The sequence below is a fragment of the Emydura macquarii genome, unplaced genomic scaffold (genome assembly GCF_026122565.2).
Source record: "Emydura macquarii macquarii isolate MOO-44397 ecotype Brisbane River unplaced genomic scaffold, CSIRO-AGI_Emac_v2 contig_113, whole genome shotgun sequence".
Lineage (NCBI taxonomy): Eukaryota > Metazoa > Chordata > Testudines > Chelidae > Emydura > Emydura macquarii.
Genome location: NW_027130250.1, coordinates 69,261 through 87,654, shown reverse-complemented (window position 1 = coordinate 87,654; position 18,394 = coordinate 69,261). Strand labels below are relative to the sequence as shown.

Here is an 18,394-nt window from a genome sequence, read left to right as displayed (position 1 = left end):
TGATTACGTGATTTGCAAAATTGATAACACTTGAAAATGATCAAACCAGATATGATTAGGCTGGTTTGAAGGACTCTCTGTGGCAATAAGACATTAGGTCCACAGTGTAAATAATGTGTCTTTACCAGTGAAAGGGGGATTAATAGCTGGATGCTAGGATTCAGAAATGTAGTCTAGCTTCATAGCTGTCAATTCAAACTAGGAACGAAATGAAACTTTAGGGATGATCTGGGACCAGCTTTTCCCCAAGCAGTCATTGAAAAGGCTAATCAGCAAAAGAAACATATAATGCCAAATTTTAGAGATTTGTGTTTAGTCCAAGAAAAGAAAAGGATTTCAAGATTTTTTTTCTACTTTTTCCTCCCAAAAGATAAAATTCCTCCTTGAGGATTTCTGCACCATATTGGTAATTATTTTATTATTTTGTTTATCGTTGCCTTAAGATTTTTTCAGTTTGATTTTGAGAGTTTTATTTAAAAAAAAAAAAAAAAATAAACACACACACACACACAAAAAACAATGACTTAAAAACCCCAATGGCATCTGCAGAAAAGTCTTCTCAAGGTAAAAATCACCTCTGATGGAAGCTGTTTTGACCAGTTTTCTCGGTTTGTAATTAAACTGAAATGACGGATCATCAATCATATCAGATTCAATGGAGTTTGGCATCAACTGTATCAAATCTGTTGCTTCTCCCAGTGCACTTATTACAGAATAATTAGTGTTAATGCATAATTTTGTTTCTGTACCAGGGATGAGGATTTCTATAAGTAGAAACTTATTACGCTTTGCCAGTCCAATATGACTCTGGGCCTCATGCAAAGCCCACTGAACTCAATGGGGGTCTTTCCCTGAGTACTGAGTCAGGCCCTGTCTTCGCAATAGTACAATTCTGCAACCCTTACTCACACTGAGTAACATTTATTTGCAAAAGTAATCCCACTGAACTCAGTGGGATTCAGGAGTAAGATACTACTCAAAATTTGTAAAGGTTGCAGGATCGGGCTCCCAAATGGCCATCAGCAACAGGATGAAATGGATACTATTAGGTGGATTCACCACATGATACTGGGGGATTTGCTCTATGACCCACTATAGGTTCTTTCCATCCCAAAGGATTCTGTGAAATTGGAGAGAGACACTGGGTGAGGGAATATCTTTTATTGGGTCAACTACCATTGTGTCTCTCATATCCTGGGACCAATGCTGCTGCAGCTACATACAACATCTGTGAAACTGGACATTCAATATCATTACGAAGTATCAGATGGAAAATTACGGCTTGTCTTAGATTTAAAACCATAGCAGAACAATGCTTAAAGAAGAATTTCAAGCAACAGGCTTACACAGCAGATTCATGGCCTCTGCAAACATGTCTAAAGAAGATAGCTATGCTGAAAAGAGCCATGTTGGTCAGACGCAGGAATGGCAGGGAGAAATTGGTCTGTCTGGTTTGAGGCTTGCTCAGAAAGTCACCTTCCTTTCTGCATGACCTATTTTCACAATATGACAACAGACGCGACCAGCGTAAATTCCCAAAATATACCTTTTGCACATGGGGATGCTATGTGATTTCTTACACAAGACAAGAGTTCGGGATTCTGTGGTCTCTTCGAAGCTCTGCCAGTAACCTGCTGTGGGACTTCAGGCAAGTTGATTTGCTTCCTACTCTATGTCTGAGCTTGTAAGCTTTTTGGGACACAGTATGTCTGCACTGCGCTTCCCAGCATGGATAGATGGATGCACACTAGCTCTACTTGAGGTTGTCTGCTAAAAATAGCAGCGTAGCGGGGGATAGCACGGGAAATGACTCTGGCTAGTTGCTGGAGTATAAACCTGCCTGGACCCCCTGGGAACATATCTGGGCAGCCACTGCCTGCGCTACCCCTAGCTACATACTTGAGCTAATGCTGGTCTGTCTACCCGAGTGGATAAGCGCTCTCCTGCTTCAGTGCAGACGTACCCTCACTGTATTTATGCAGTGTCTTCCACAATGAGGCCGCACTCTTGGCTGGGGTATGTAGGTGCAACTTCGCAAAATGAAATACTAATAATTCACTGACAGGGAAGATCATTTCCTACTAGTTAGAGCCCAAGAGTTCTAATTCTTCCTTTCTTCTGTTCTATTTCCAGTTCTCCCATTGACCTGTCCTGTGACCTGGCTATACCTCATTTTCCTTAACTGTAAAATAGATCTAGAAATACCTACGAGGAGATTTGACGCTCTCAGTTGGAAGGTTCAACTTTACAGACGTGCACATGACGGTAATGCAGCATTTTCAAGTCTGCTCTATTTTTCATTATTCAATCTCTTTTGCAAAAAGTCAGCCAGGTCCCACTTTATCCAGATGTCTGGATCCTTCTGCTGGCACTGGAGCACTAGGGCAGGAGGAGGAGGAGGATGCAAGTCTAGCCAGTCTGTTATACTTTCAGTGTATATACCTTGCCTTTTCTAACAAGATACTGTGCTGCCTCACCCAGAGAATATCCGAGTCACAGATTCCTACTGTTACACTTCAAGGGTCACTGCCATGTAACTCAAGCCTCAAATTTAGGGTTTGCATTTAAAAATGGATTTTGCAGAATCTAATATGAATAGAATTTTTTTTAATACTTGATTTTTATTTCAGTTAAAACGTTTATTTTTAAAAACATAACCCTCCTCTTGTAGCACTCTAAACACAAATACAGCAGCATTGTGCTAGTGAAAAGGGCCAGAAGCAAAAATGAAATTGCACATTTTAGTTCCAGTGTCTGAACTGAATGAAGTGCAAGTTGTAAAAAAACCCATCATCAATGGTGGCAAGTACACAGATTTTTTAAATGGTGTCTTCTGACTAACAGGTTATGACTAGTAGGCCAATATGATGATATTTATCTTGACAATATCCCTTGAACCAATTGGCTTTACTAATTATAAAATCATAGGAACTGCTCTTTACCATACCTTGCACCACAAAGATCCCACTGAAAGCCGCTTCTGAAGAAAAAACTAGGCAAATCATATTTGGGAGACCTGCAGTCTCCTGTACCTCCCCCCCCGCCCCCCCCACACACACAGGATCTGATAGCACAAGGGCTTCCATCTTGCACAGTTATTTGCATTTGTGTAAAATGGGTGTAAGATGCTGCCCTTGTGATATGGTAGCATTTTATACCTACTTTGTATTCCTAATGCTAGATAATCATCGGAGCGTCTCCAGTTTATACTAGTGGAGGATCTAGCCTTTTTTTCAGAAGTGTAATGGCCGTCCAAGGGGCAAAGCAATGAGAATCAGGACTGGATCTTCTAACTCTCTGGATCTTTGGATTTTTTATTTCTCCAGATTGCAGCTTTGCTTACACTTCAATTTGCAGTTTCCACAAGCGACACTCTCACTCTTTTTCAGGTAGCTGGCAGGTAATGATTTTCTCCAAGGGTATGCCCATTCCCTGCTCCTTTGGAGATCACACAAATCCTCCATTTGGCAAAAAAAAAAAAAAAAAGACCAAATCCAACATGCACTTACGCAGTGAATGTACCTCCATCCTGGGAGTGCCTATTAGGATACCAGAGGAAGGCTCGCTTTATTACAGGCTTTGTTCAGTCCCACTGAGCCAACAGGTGTCAGGTGGGTGGTGATTAGAGCTCTGGGAAACAGAAAAGCTTCATCTCATCCTGTTTTTGCAGGCTGGACTTTTGCTTATTTTGCCCATGTGCCATGCAACTTCCTAAATGTTGTGACAACCCTATTTCAGCTATCAGGTCTTTAGAGCAGGCAAATCAATGACCAGAGATGAGGTGTAACTGTTGACAGTGGGAGGGAGGGCAAAATGTAAAGGTTCTGGTGGTATGCAGCCAGGTTCAGGTCAGGGCATATAAACCCTGGCAGAAATCTGAGGGGGCACATGACCCCGCGTGACCCCCACCATGTGCTTTCGCTGTCCATTACAACACCCTGGTCGAGAAAATGAGCCCACTGAGGAGTTGAGAGAGACTCTGTATGCTTTCCATGGGCCCTTTGCAGCTCAGACAGTTAATACCTGATGCTTTTACTTCTAACTAATGCTATTGTCCTCCAATGGCTAATTACAAGCTAGGAATACTCCACACAGCTGCAGTTCTCCTGGTAAAAAAGGGCATTCTTACCCTTCTGGATTGCAAAACATACAGCATTATTTCCACTTGAATTGCTCATCATGAACATATTTTGACATCAATCCAGCAAGGGATTTACTCACATGTTCAACTTTTAGCAGCCAAATAAATGGGATTGCTCTGGTGCTTACAGTTAGCGTTTAAGTGCTTTTCTGGACTGGGTCTTTAAACACAGGCTGCGTCTTCTCTGCAAGAAGAAGTGTGTTTTTACAGTGAGATAGTTGTGTCATGGTAGCTATCTCGGTGTAAAATCCCACGGCAGACAAGGCACAAGTCATTTTTACCTTGATTTAGGTAGCTGAGGTCAATCAAATGGGGTTTACCTCAACTACATGAAGGTAAAAGCCACAGTGCCATGTCTCCAGTAGGATTTCACATCAAGATCGCTGTCTCGAGTTAGCTATATCAATGAAAAAAACCACACTTTTTTTTAAGCGGAGACAAAACCAAAAGGGACAAAACTAAGTCCTGACAGCACTTTTTTAGCCTTGTCGGGCAGAGTTGAAAGGTGAGACAAGCTGGAGCTGTATGCTCTTTTCCTCACCCTTCAACCTTCTTTTTGGGAGCATTCACAATGCACAGCTTTGCTCATCATTCATTTAATTCTGTGTCAAGTTGCAGCAGGTTTAACTACTGCACCCAGTGCTGGGCAGCACACTTTAGGAAAGATGTGGACAAATTGGAGAGAGACCAGAGGACAGCAACAAAAATGATAACAGATTTAGAAAACCTGCCCAGAGAGGAAAGGTTAAAAGAACTGGGCATGTTTAGCTTTGAGAAAAGAAGACCGACAGGAGACCTGATAACAGTCTTGAAATACATTAAGGGCTGTTATGAAGAAGACGGTGATCAATTGTTCTCCATGTCCACTGAAGATAGGACAAGAAGTAATGGGCTTAATTTGCAGCTAGGGAGATTTAGGTTAGCTATAAGGAAAAACTTTCTAATTATAAGGGCAATTAAGCTCTGGAACAGGCTTCAAAGTACTATGAAAGGGACTGAAAAAAATAAGGTGTTTCTTTGAGTTTCTTCCTCTATACATGAATTTATGAAGCTTGATCTAAGTGCAAAAAGCCACTCCATGGCCCATTCTCACTAGTTTTATTAAAAAAAAAGAAAGCAAACACTCAGTGGGGATCTGCAGAGACAGCAAACATTTCTTCCAGAGCTTCCATGAAAAAGGCTGACAGATGCCCAAAACTTTTGCACAAAATTCAGCTGCTTACCTTCTGTTTCATCCCTCAAAGTAGCTGAGTTTCCCATAGTGTGGGGATATGTATAGCACTGGTTATCAGCTTGGGGATGAAGACCAACCTCCCTTTCTTTAGTCTAGGAAGAAGTTGGGGTGGGGATTCTGTCCCAAAACTTATCAGAGGGGTATCCTGAAACTTTTTTCTGTTGTAAGATGGGGTCACTCCATGGAAAAGACTGAAACACTCGGATATATTGCTAAACATTGGCACTTCTCCATCTCAGGAGCCATCGGGAGGAGATGTCAGGCTGCCTGGGGAAAAGCAAGGCCTTCTGTGCTCAAACCCAAACACTGTTTCAGAAAGAACAGTGGCAGCAAAGGAAACAAGCTGGAAATGACTTGCCAAAGGCATCGCTTGTTATGCACAGCCATCTCACTTCCTCAGTGGCTTCAGAGCACAAGTCTCCCTTCGAGCCTGGCCTTTGCCCAGGAACGTTAGAGGCGCCATGGTCTGCAGTTAAAGGAACCAGGACAGAGCTATAGAATGGGTCATTAAGTGTGATGCTTACTCTAAGTATTTAAGAGTTGGCTGTGATTCTCCTAGTGAAGCCCTTCAACCCATGCCCTCTAGAAAGCATTCAACTAGAACCAGCATGATATTAATTTTCCCTTTGCTGGTCTAATTAGAGAACCCTGGCCCTTATCCAGCACCCACTGAAGTCAATGCAAATATTCCCAGTGACTGCTCGAGAAGCCGGAGCAAGGCATCTACCTGGTTCTCTCTCCTTGGAGCTGGAAGACAGGGTGAATTCTCTAAATAGGTCACAGTCCTCTTAGTAAAACAGGTTTTACTGATGATTGAAAGCACAGAGGATTAGGGTAAGCAAACATAAATAAACCTTGAGTTTTACAGGGTCCACAATGCTACTGAGTTAAAGTAGTTCCAGTTAGAACAAAGGAAAAGTTAAACAACGACGTGCTTCCAGAGATCAGCTCCTAGAACCTGGTGCCTTGTTTGACTCTGCGATATGTCCTCTTGCCTCTCAGACCCTTTTAGGGAGATCCTTCCTCCTGCTTGCCAGTATGTGCAGGTAGAAAGCAATTAACATATTCACTAATGTCTGTGTGCGGGTATTTGCTCTTAGCTTAGGCCCTACTGAAATCTAAGCCTAGTAATCAAAGATTCAGGGGTTCTGCTGGAATCGCTGTATTCCTGGGCTGTTATCGCCAGTTCAGCATTTTCAGGAGCAGGTATTTCCCTATCGTTTAGGGGTAAGTGATGACCAAAAGTCACTCCCTTTTCCCACACAAACTTACAAGTTATGCATATAAATCAGATTTTGTTGCAGACCGATTTTCAAAAGAGATGAGTGCCCACCACTGCTGCCCCTTTTTCGGACAAGCTCAGCTCCCGTTTAGGTACCAAATTAAGTGGTTGGAGCTTGCAGCAAACTGGCTGCTGTGCTCTGTGGAAAATCTGCCCCTAACGTGATAGATCATTTCAACGTGGAGAATGCCAGATAATCCTGCACAGCTTTCATTAGTGGGCCTTCGTGTCATGTATTACAGCCACATTTGCTAGCGTGACTCTAGTTAAGATTGTTCTGTATCAGCAATGTTACTGCACACTCATATTTTCAGGGCTTTATTACTCAGTCATCAAAATTGGCTTTGAAGCTGAAATCTGATTTCCTTCAAAGACTCAACGTGGGAGTATTTTTTGTATTCTTCTTCTCCTCACTTTAAAAAAAAAATCACTCTCACTGGTTTAATACTGCAGAAAGGAAAGAAGTTGATGGTTTTTGGTTGACTTTTCCCAGTGTTTCCATAGTGTAGCTTTCCTTTTTGTTTTCTTTTGTTTTTTTAAATAGCCACTTTGCTTGAAGCCATTAGCCCATTATAACAGACAGAGGGTCAGATTCCAAACATAACTCCATTCAAGTCCATCTTTTTGATACGGTGACCAGATATCCCGATTATATAGGGACAGTCCCAATATTTGGGGCTTTTTCTTACATAGGCGCCTATTACCCCCCGCCCCTAGTTCTAGATGCTCAGCTAGTTTAAACTGGAGCAATTTCATTGAAGTTAGATCTCCAGCTTGTATAAATCAACATAACTCAATTGAAGCCAAGGGTCAACACCCCAGGTGGCGTAAATCAGCATCATTCCAGTGACGTGAACAGAGCTACACCGATTTATCCAAGCTGAGTATCTGGCATAGATGATTCAGAAATGTGGATAAAAAACCTTGACATTCTTGACATCCGCCATGCCATGCTTAGACTGTAAACCCTTTAGATTGCCTCTTTGCTGTATGTGTTCAGTCCCTAGAACAAGAGACTGGAGCCTCTAGGCACAATTGCAATAATAAAATAATTGAAAAGAACAAACAATAAATAATAATGATCATTCATCCTTTTGTCCCCAAGTCTGGTCATTATTTCCTCAGTCTTTCCTGGACTTTGTTTGTTTTTCCATTTGACAATCAAACAGAGAAACAAAAACCCTGGCCTTTTCCATATAACAAAACAAGGTATTGCAGCCCATCTGCTCTGCAGTTTGCACAGCTTCTCAGCCCACCAGCTGACCTGCCTCTGAGAGAGACAATTCAAATTATGGTTATGTAGATGCATTACCAGTGGCTTGTGATACTAATGTCTGCATCTTTGGTGCATAAATGTGGTAATAAGCATTCTAAAATATGCCAAAGTGGGTAAAATAACAGCCTTAGATTCTGGAGTCAAAACATAAGAAAATACATTAGATAGATTCTTTTTTTAAACTCTTCTGTTCAAGTTTTGGCTTTGCTGCCTCAGAAATTTTGCTTATATATTTAACAGCTGAAAGCATGGCCTACAGGTTACATTCTTTCATCCATTTGAAGCCAGTGGGAAACCCTGTGTAATTTAGCTGAGCCAGGGGAAAGACCTCCCAAATGAAAGGTAGGAAAAGTCACTTTTTATCAGACATATAGAAGGAGGCAGGTTCACTGCTAGCCCAGACACCCAGGGGTGGAAAAAAGGAGGATGTGTTTAATGAGGAGGACAGGGATAAGAGAAGCAAAGGGCATTTAGAATCCGTTTCCTTATATTAATAAAAAAAATGAACTAAACATGCAATGGGGGAGCGAATGACGGTGCTGGCTCAACGCAGATACATTGCTGGGTTTAGCGTGTGTGGTTCTTACACACATACACCCCTTCCCTTTTTTGTCAAATAGAAATAAGTATTCAGAAATAACTTGATTCACAATGGTGTCTCTCTATAGGGAGTTGCTCAGGAAATGGCATACGGAGCTAAAATTGAATTCCGTCAACTCATTCCATGCAGCATATTGAAGGAGGCACCTTAGAGTGACTTGTAAGATTTTTGACCACCTTTAATGTCCCTTTCCATGGAGTTACAATTGCTAAAGATAACCTTCTGTCAAGAAGCCTAATGGTTTGCAAATAGCCTCCATCATTTGTCTGAATGGTATAACTTGAGAGCCATGTTTGACTTCTTGGGTTGGAGGGGAGAGACGTCTTTAGCAAAAAGATATTACTCAGGCTGGAAATTATAGGGGGGATATTTGTCACTATGAAAGACGGTAATTTTCTATGATTTGGAGATAAATTTTTTGTGTTTTTTTTTTTTTTTTTAAACTTATGTATTTTGTCCTTAACTTTACTAACCAGCAGAGCTGAGAGGTGATGGAGAATCCGGTCTGGAGACAGAGGATATCTGTCTCTCTCTACTTTATAGGCAATGGTTACACAAGTGGCCTCTGATTCTGAGTGCCTCCATTTTTGGGTACCCAACCTGAGATACGTTAGGTCTGATTTCCAGAAATGCTAACCTCCCACAAGTCCAGTTGATGTTAATCGGAGCTGTCAGTACTCAACCACTCTGAAAATCAGGCCCCATATGTCTGAAGTTGAATGAAAGGCAGCTTGAATGTGCAGTAAGTTTTTTTTTTTTTTTTTTTTTTTTTTTACCCTTTTAATTACAAGGAGCTTCATTCAAGTAATAATAAAACTCCACCCTTTCATAGCACTTCCCATCACAAACACTGATGGAGCCTGACAATGCACTAGGCAGACAGGTAAGAATGATTATCCCTATGCATTTTACAGACCCGTAAACTGGAGCTGGGGATGCTGAACAGCTTACTCTAGGTCACACACTGAGCTACCCAGGAGTCCTGGCTTCTAATTTCATGCTTTTACCACTAAATCTGTGGAATCTCTCATCCCCTCTCTAAAAGTTCTGGTTTATATCACAAGCTACCTTGGCCCTCTCTCTGATAGGAAAGATTCAGTGTGAATTGAACCTTATTTTTTCAGGGCTGAATTTGGCCCAAGAAAGAGGAAGGAACCTTACAAAACAAAATTAAAAAAAATAAATAAATCATTGAATATGAAAAGAAATTTTAAAAACGAGGCTCCTCAGCCCACTTCTCTCCGCCCCTGACCCTCTTCTCCTCTTGGTTTTCTCAGCAGCAATAAAAAGTTCTCCCATACCTGGAGCAGATCAAGCTGATGATCTTATGGCTCCCATGGGAGTGTTGCCTTGCATGCCTGGAGAATCTGAAGTTTCCCCAAAGACTCAGCAGTTCACTGGGGCGTATTTCATCCGACTCATCATTGCAAGCCTAAAGGGCAAACAGCAGAAGACTGAAAGCTTTGAGAGAGGGGAATTGGTTGCATGACTTTTCATCTCTGTCAAAACAGCTCGGGGCAACTCAAAGGAGAGAGCCTTATGCAGCTCATTTCTCCCAGTGGGGCCAGGAGAAAGCAAGAAAAGAACTGTGACGATGTGCTGCCCCTTGTCCTGGCTGGAATGCAGTGTTACAATCTCACCCACAGGGAATGTCTCGGAAATAGACAGGTTTGGAACAGGACTGCATACTGATTCGTTCAAAATATTTTTTTAGTCGGTACCCAGATACAAAGTGCATTTTTTGTTTTAAAACTCTGGGTGGGTGGTGTATTGCCATATAATCATCCCTAGGAGAAGACTTCTATAAAAGAACATCTTTCACATGAATTTCCACTTTTTTTCCTCCACAACTTACACTTAGACTTGTACAATGAGAAGTTGTGTTTCTGTTTGTTTGGCTGGTTTGGTTGATAGCCGAATCTTTTGCTGAGAAAACACCAAGAAATCAGAGCGCGTTTGAGAGGGAGAGGATGAAGGAGGATACCGTATTGTTACAGGGATGATATATTATTATTTTCAAAGCTCTGAAGAGAGAGACTCAACCTTGTCCTCTTTGATTTATGTTTGTTCATTCGGTGATTCAATGGGAAGGTCAGGGGAGCCTCGGTGAAATATTCGGTTATACATTTTCTCTAGTGAGAGCAATGAAAAGCCATTTGCCACCTCCCTCTCCTGCACCTTGTAATGCCAGGTAGGCACATAGAAATCATCTGTTCTCAGCAATCTGGAGAGACCAGCAAAATATCACCACAAAACAACGGCACCTTGGGGGCACTTCACTACAGTCGAGTGTGTTCAGTGTTAACTAGATCACAGTGACCTTTAGGTCATCCTGAGCAGTTGAACCTCTTGTTCAGTTACTGCAACTGGCTCAGAGCTCTGGTTAACCAGCCACCCTGGTTCACAGAGGCTGAGATTGAGGGTATGTCTATACTGACGGCGGCACATTGGTCCGGCAGGATCGATTGAGCGGCCATGGAGACCCACTCCATCAATTCGAAGCGGACGCCGTTAATCCACCCCCACAAAAAGATGAACGCTGCATTGATGGGAGGGCGTTTCCCGTCAGCGCAGCGTAGTGGGGACGCCACGCGAGGTAGAAGTTAGGAAGTTGACGGGAGATACGCAAGCTACTCTCTGTAGCCTGCATATCTCCCATCGACTGCCACCGAATTTCGCCTGCTATAGGATTTTACAGGCTGGTTAAACGAAATGATTATGATTGATCTATTATTTATTTTGTAGTACCAAGAAAAAAAAAAAAAAAAAGCTTTCCCTGAGGGAAAGATATTCCATAATTGCTACTCCAGGGTTTCTTGTACCTCCCTCTGAAGCAACTGGGCTGGCCAATGTCAGAGACAGGATCCTGGACTAGAAGCATCACCAGTTTGATTCTGTCTGGCAATTTCCCTATACCTAGGGCCTGTAAGTAGCAAATAAAGATTGGGGCCCACTGTGCTACATGGTACAGCCACACCGTAAAACATCATTCCTGGCCCAACGAGCTCATAATCTAAGTTATCACAAGATGCAAAAGGTGAATGAGACTGAGAAGCAGGCCAGGAAAAGAACACAAGGAGGAAAAAAAGAGTAAAACAAGCAGGCAAATGTATATTCAACCAGAGGACTGAGTTCACTTGGTTTGCAATGATCACATTATTCTCTATTATACTCTTTAGGATTATAGAATAGTTTCTACAGGACTCCATTAGTTTAATCTTTCTTCAGTTCTGTAAGACTTTTCCATAAAGGGCGCCTTAATGGTTCTAGCCTGTCATCTGTGAGCGCGCGCGCTTGCTATAATGGAACGTGCCATTAAGACATGGAGTCGAGTGGCAGTCTGCATATTCACAGTTGTAGTCTCTGTAGGTCTTATCTCTAAACACAAGACCAGGATGTATGCAACATAATCCATTGTGAACATCCCTAGCAACCTCCTCACTTCAAGCAAGTGAAATTTTTCAGCCTTATCCTAAAGCCACGAAAGAAAGCAAATACATTACCAACTGACCCCCGACGGACTGACGACAGTTCTATGAAGCCATCACCTCTGAAAATGCCTATCCCTATCACTAATTATCCTGGCTGGAATGACTATAATGCAATAATAGTTATTTAGTTATTAATAGTTATTTACAGTCAACTGAATTTTTTTTCAAAATTTCATAGGAAAAAAGAACAGTAATTGTCAATGAAAATTTTCACAAAAATTCCAACCCATTTGTTTGCCAGCTATGAACAGAATAGAATAGCCTACCCAGAACCATATTCATTTTGACTGTGTATGTAAAATATAGTATGAAAAAAACAAAATGAGAAAATAAATGTGAAAAGAGTGAAACTTTAGACATAATATTCTCTTAAGCATAGCTCAGCGACGGGGATGTTTATTTAAAGTACTGGGGCCCTTGAGTGGAAATGAAAATATATGCTGCAAATACCTACAACCTAGATCTGTTCTTCATCGTGATTTCTGACAACTCGTTATTAGTGTTTTCGGAGGGACCTCTCTGAACTAGGAAGGTTTTTTAATTTGATTCTCTTTTAAGTGACTGTGTCATCCCTTTCTGTGAAAATGGGAGACTCAATGAAGCAACTGTTTCACCAGGGGTCCCTGAGTCCTTTAAATGCTCAGCACATTGAAGGGGAGGGGGAAAAAAGAAGAATCATCCCACATCAAAACTCTGTACTACATTATAATATGACCTTTCTAACTGACGAGTCTTGTTCAAGATCAACTGGAGAGTTGTTGAAATGTCTTGTTGGTTGAAAACAAATTGTAACACAGAAATTGACATAGTCCATAATGGGCATGATCCAAATTCCAGGGCAGCCCAGAGAAAGACACCCATTCCATTGACTTCAATGGACTTTGGATTTGGCTCTTTACGAGGCAAGATCCCATTGTATAGGATGACCTTCAATTTGTATCAGAAATACTTGCACACCTGCTCATGTTCCCACTTATTTGTGTAGTGTCCATTTCAGGGCGGTGTGTGACATACTGTAAGTAAAACTCACCCCCCGTGCAGGAGCAGGCTGATGTTACAGTCAAGACTCACTTGGGACATAAGTGAGACTTAAGTGATGCATATGAATTTCACCCACTGGGAACATGGAGAAAGATCCACGTGGTTTTGAATACAGAACTCTCCACAGAGTTGCTTCAAACAGTCCTTTTGTTTTTTAAAAACAGAGTATTTTTAAGAAAAGCTGCCATGAATTCTGATCAGACACTTTACTTGAAGGGAAACCAACACCTACCCATGGCTAATATGTTACGGACTTAATCAGTCCACTTACGTAAGGTGCACATAGCTTATGTTAAAGACTCTGGAATAGAGGAGACAGGAAGAACTCACTGGAGCCAGCTTTCAATCAAACTGGCCAAAAGTGGAAATGACAATGTTCTAAACACTTGAGGGCTCAGACATCAGACAGGAAGTTTCATTGGATAATGTGCTTATCCTTTAAAGGAGAAACATAAATTAGAGAGAGCCAAAAGTCTAGTTTTGTGGGTTTTCAGTTAATCTATTACACAAGAGACCACAGAATTCCAGTACAGACTGCTACACTTCAGTGACGGCTATGAACATATTCTATTTATGATGAACATTTGCTCTATTTTTCGATAATTCTATTACCTGAATTCAGAGAAGGTTTATGGACTGGAAAAGCCTCAGATGTGGTCATGAATGTTTGATGCCTTTACATATAACGTTATTGCTCTGAAGTGATTTCACGCTGAAATTGTTGCATTCAGACAGTCTGTGGTCACACCACAGGGCCGTGGGAGCACTTGGAGGCACATTAAAAATTATATATTTTCTATCCTACTGGATTTTTTTTCCCATTGAAACTGGCACTAACTCGGTCTGTGTGCTCCTATGGATGGCTGTGTTGGTCTTAACTGAGAAAAGACTGAGACCTTCTAAAGTGCATAATAAGCTGCTATTAACTATCATTCTGTGTACTGTGTCTAAAAATGAATCACGTTAGCCCCTTTGAAGGTGCACTCCGCCTCTCTGCTGTCATTTAGGATGATGAAAGAACAAACAGAGATACGCAGGAATTTTTCAGTTTGTGGATATATAGAATAATTTGCCATTTGGGCCCCTCACTCACTGGCCCGTTTGATTTAGAGCAGGTCCTGGCTATCTCACATCTCTGTATATCAACCCATCGACAAGCCTATCTTGAACACCCATCGCTTTATGAGAAATGGTTTGCCAAGATCGTTAGAAACGAACAGGACTTTGGTGGCCAGAGTTATGTCTTCCCAAAAACTGGCCCGAGCAATCAAAACAGTCGTCAGCACTTCTGAATGCAAATTTGGATTGGCCTGTATTGCAAGAAACCACCAGATTAGAGCTGGATCCCAAGCACACAAGTTCAGAATCCCATTCTGGATCTGAATTGGCCCAAAGTTTCAAGAGGTGTTCATATCGACATGAACCAGCAATGAAGTTGGGAACTGGATTGGCTAGAGTTTGGCGACCTTCAGATGTAGGGATTTGGTTTGGGCCCATCTCCGCTTGCAACATTTGCACTTTGTGGATTACAAATCTCAGCCGTATTGACATCTGTCATCAACGTCACAGGGGCTACAGAGATAAGCAGATGAGTGGCCCCATAACAATATCAGGAAGACATACCATATGGCAAAAAACCCACAAGTATTTAGGGAAATTTCCACAGCCATCTTCTAGATAAAAGGATTTCCATTCCAGAATGAGATGGCATAGGACAGGGTGAGCCAGCAAAACTGGATTTTTCTGTTGTTTCCCCCCCCTCCAGTTCCCAGCACCATCCTGGAATGCTTTAAAAACCAGAATAGTTACAGGACAGCCACTTGGTCACTTAAACCCACCTTTCAGCTTGCAACACACAGTTAAATAGAAAGATTTGCCTCTCTCTCATTTTCTGAAGCTGGTTGCTCCCTCCCCCCCACACACATGGAGTCTAACTCAGGATTGTTGCAGCTTTCCATAACTGTACACTTGGCTAACCTTAGCTTCTCTTCACGTCTCTGTTATAAACTACCTGGAGATTTCATTTCTGACAGCTACTTGTATGTTCATGAATAAAAATCTACTACGCTGCAGGATTTCAGTTTTATAGTGTCTGGCTGGATTGCACTTATTTAGGTAGAATGCAATCAAGCATGACTGTAAAAAATAACCCCACAATGTGATTCCTCCTCCCACCCCATATATTACATTCTGCAGCATACGCATTCAGAAAAGAACACACATGCGCACACGATATGAAGCTTTTCTGAAATATAATATGCTCTTAAAAGAACTAGTTCAAGGCATTATTGATCCCTGCAATTGTGAGATTTTGTTTCTGGGTCAGGAAGCAGATGGGGTGCTTTGTTATCTGCCCTTTATTTATTTATTTCTTAGAGCACTGGTTCAAGTAGCCATGAATAACCTAGCTCCAAACCGAGAATTAACTTTTGAAGGTCTTCGTGTCCTAACAATGTTGTTGCCAGTCAGGATTTGAGTTAAAAAGTGGATCAGAAATGAAGGAAAGAGAGAGAATCAGGTGGCTCAATCTAAGATGCATGGGACTGGAGAAGAATCCTGCATTTCTCTGATGAACCCTGGCCTACTCAGACACGAGATTGACGGCTAGTTATTTATGTATTAGGCAACTGAAATGCTGTCCCCTGGGCTGATTAGAGAAAGCAGCCCAAAATAAATAAAAGCAATATTGGCAAACCTCAGCATTAGAAAATCATGAGTCAGATACCAAAAAAGCAGGAGACTGATTTTCAGATCATGAGATTTGAAAAAGAACAACAATAATATTTTGGGGGTTTTTTTATTTGCCTTCTGGTGTTGAGTTTTTGGGCACCTGTAGGTCATATTTTCCCATTATCCAAGTAATCCCCACTACTGTGAAGTAAATAAATGTGTGCTATGCATCAGGTAGAGAAGTCCCTGATAGGAAATGATCTTCCCCCTTCCTGGAACCTTTCATCCCAGCACGTCCAAGTTTTGTTGTTACACTTTATGGAGGGGTAGAAGTTCTAGGGAGCAGCAAGGCGAAGGGATTTACCCTGGATCATGTAAAAAGTCAGTGGCAGAGGCAGGGAAAGACCCAGGAGTCCTCATTTCTAGTGAGGTGGTCTAAAAATTAGACCTAGCTCCTCTTTCAGGACGAGAGATAGAACACAGGAGTCCAGAGTCTAAGTCACCCGCTTTAACCACTAGCCTGCACTGCCTGTCCCTATGATATTGGCAGGAATTAAATATCTATCTATCTATCTCCCTTTCCACAAGTACTGTACCTCCTTCTCTATAAATCACACACAGCACACACTGCTCATGGGGCTATAGAGCACTTGGTCTCAGCTCTAACAAGCACTAACAGAGCTCAGCCTGATTATAGTCAAATGACTCACAGGATATTTTGTTATTGCAATGTTACTTTTAAAATGCTTCAGTCATTTTTGTCATTATTTGTCATGGCAACGGCAATTGGGGCTTTTCTTTCCTGGCCCTCCCATTAGTTTCACTCTAAACTCTCCACTCATTTCGCTCTCCGAACAAGGGGGATATTGATTTGCCATCCTACTGGAGTCTCAGAAAGGCCTTGGCTCCCTTCATGTGTTCTTGGCATTCAGCTGCAGACAGAGCCCAGCAGATTTTCCTCCCCATTAAATACAGGAACTGAGCAGGGATCAAACTGTGCACTCGCCAGCATGCTGGTAAGGACAAGGCCAACGTTTTGCCCACTCTCTGCCATCCCGTTTCCTGCCCACCTGCATGGGAGGGGGAGCAGCAGGCCCAGCTGTGGCTGCTTTCCCATCCCTCCCTCCATCCCCAACTTCTACCTATGATTCAGGTACTCCGTACAGGGGAATAAGGGGGTTCCTTTGCATCCATGTTTTCCGCTGCAGGCATGCAGCAAGGACCACAATTTGACCCTTACTGATCTCAGCAGAAGGTCCTGGAGTGGTGATCTAAGGAAACAAAAGTGTCTCCAAGCCTGTGCTGGCATAGTTATGTTGGCATAGCTATTCTGGCATGGTCCCCTAGTGTAGGTGCAACCGCCTAACAAAAAAAAAGAGTTTTTCTGCCAGTGCAGGAACACCACCTCCCCAAACGACACTAGCTATGCTGACAGAAGGCTAATAGCCGCATCTCCACTGGGGGTTTTGTCGCCATGGCTACGTTGGCTAGGGGGTCTGGCCAACACGACACTGACCTTCCATTCATGTAGCTCACCGTTTTCATTCCTCAGAGCAGAGAGCGCAGACAAGAAACAGAGAGACTCAGGAAAGCAGCAGTCTGGAGTATGACCCTGGAAGAAGGTAGGGAGAGAGCTTTTGGGTCTGATGCTGACTAAAGAGGACTGCGGATGTAAGCAAAGAAATTACTTATTTTGGTTTTGGTTCTTACTGCGCTCACAGAAACAGGACTTTGTACACTCCTTATAAACCAACAAGATTGCATCAACGAAAACACCAGACTCCATCATCAATTTCTACTCACAACTGGAACCTCACCAGTGCTCTGAGCTGCCACTTGCTGCTTAGGTCAAACCGGGGCACGAGTAGTAACACAAATATCTCCTCAGTCAGATTAATCATGACACCTGCTGTTTGCCAGATCCACTGACTGCGCTCCAGTCAAAAATAAATACTATTTGTATAGCTCAGAGACATATTGCTCAGGACGGCATTAGAACTCTGTTTCCCATTGGTAAGGAATGGAGATTTAAAAGACCAATCATTGTTAGCAATATTAATATGTCCACTCTGCAGTCGACAGAGAAGGTGCTTAAAATGTGCATAGACATTTTCTTGTAATAATTTTTGGGAACTTTGAGTTTTGGTTTTCACCAAGATGGGGATATTACTGATCATGGTAATTTTGCATCTTAATTGCTCCAGAATTAATATCACCCCAATTTACAGCATCATGTGTTTAAAAACTGAAACACAGAATTCTCCATGCTGAGATCAAACTGGCAGTACTTAGCTAAGACATAATGAAGTGGGTTGCTGTAAATCTATTATGAGGAGGAGGGGGGAGCTCATGTGCAGAGGAAGAGAGTCAGGACATCTGCCCATGATGGCCCCTGATTCCCAATTAGTCTCAACATCTTGATGGGTTTCGATTTTTTTGGTCAATAATCAAATTTTGACCAAAAAAATTCATTTAAAACTTAAAATTTTGGAAATTTCAACCAGCTCCATTTTTTTTTTTTTTTTTTTTTTTTTAATAAAGTATTTCTAAACATCTAAATAAAACAAAGGGATAAACAAAGAGAGCCTTATTGTAACTAAGAAGCAGGCACAATGACTCTTAGCCCTGGTCTACGCTTCAAAGTTTTACTGGATAACT

At 41.9% G+C, this 18,394-nt stretch overlaps 1 long non-coding RNA gene across 4 annotated transcripts in view; it reads right to left on the bottom strand.

Moving 5' to 3' along the window:
• Nucleotides 1–18,394, bottom strand: part of LOC137150060 (uncharacterized) — a 216,817-nt gene that overhangs the window by 185,383 nt on the left and 13,040 nt on the right. For 3 of the 4 annotated variants that reach the window (XR_010918893.1, XR_010918896.1, XR_010918890.1), the window contains exon 3: nt 17,253–17,348. The exons of the other annotated variant lie outside the window; for it this stretch is intronic. This is a non-coding gene — a long non-coding RNA (uncharacterized lncRNA). The remainder of the gene's footprint in view (nt 1–17,252; nt 17,349–18,394) is intronic. 4 annotated transcript variants of the gene reach the window in all.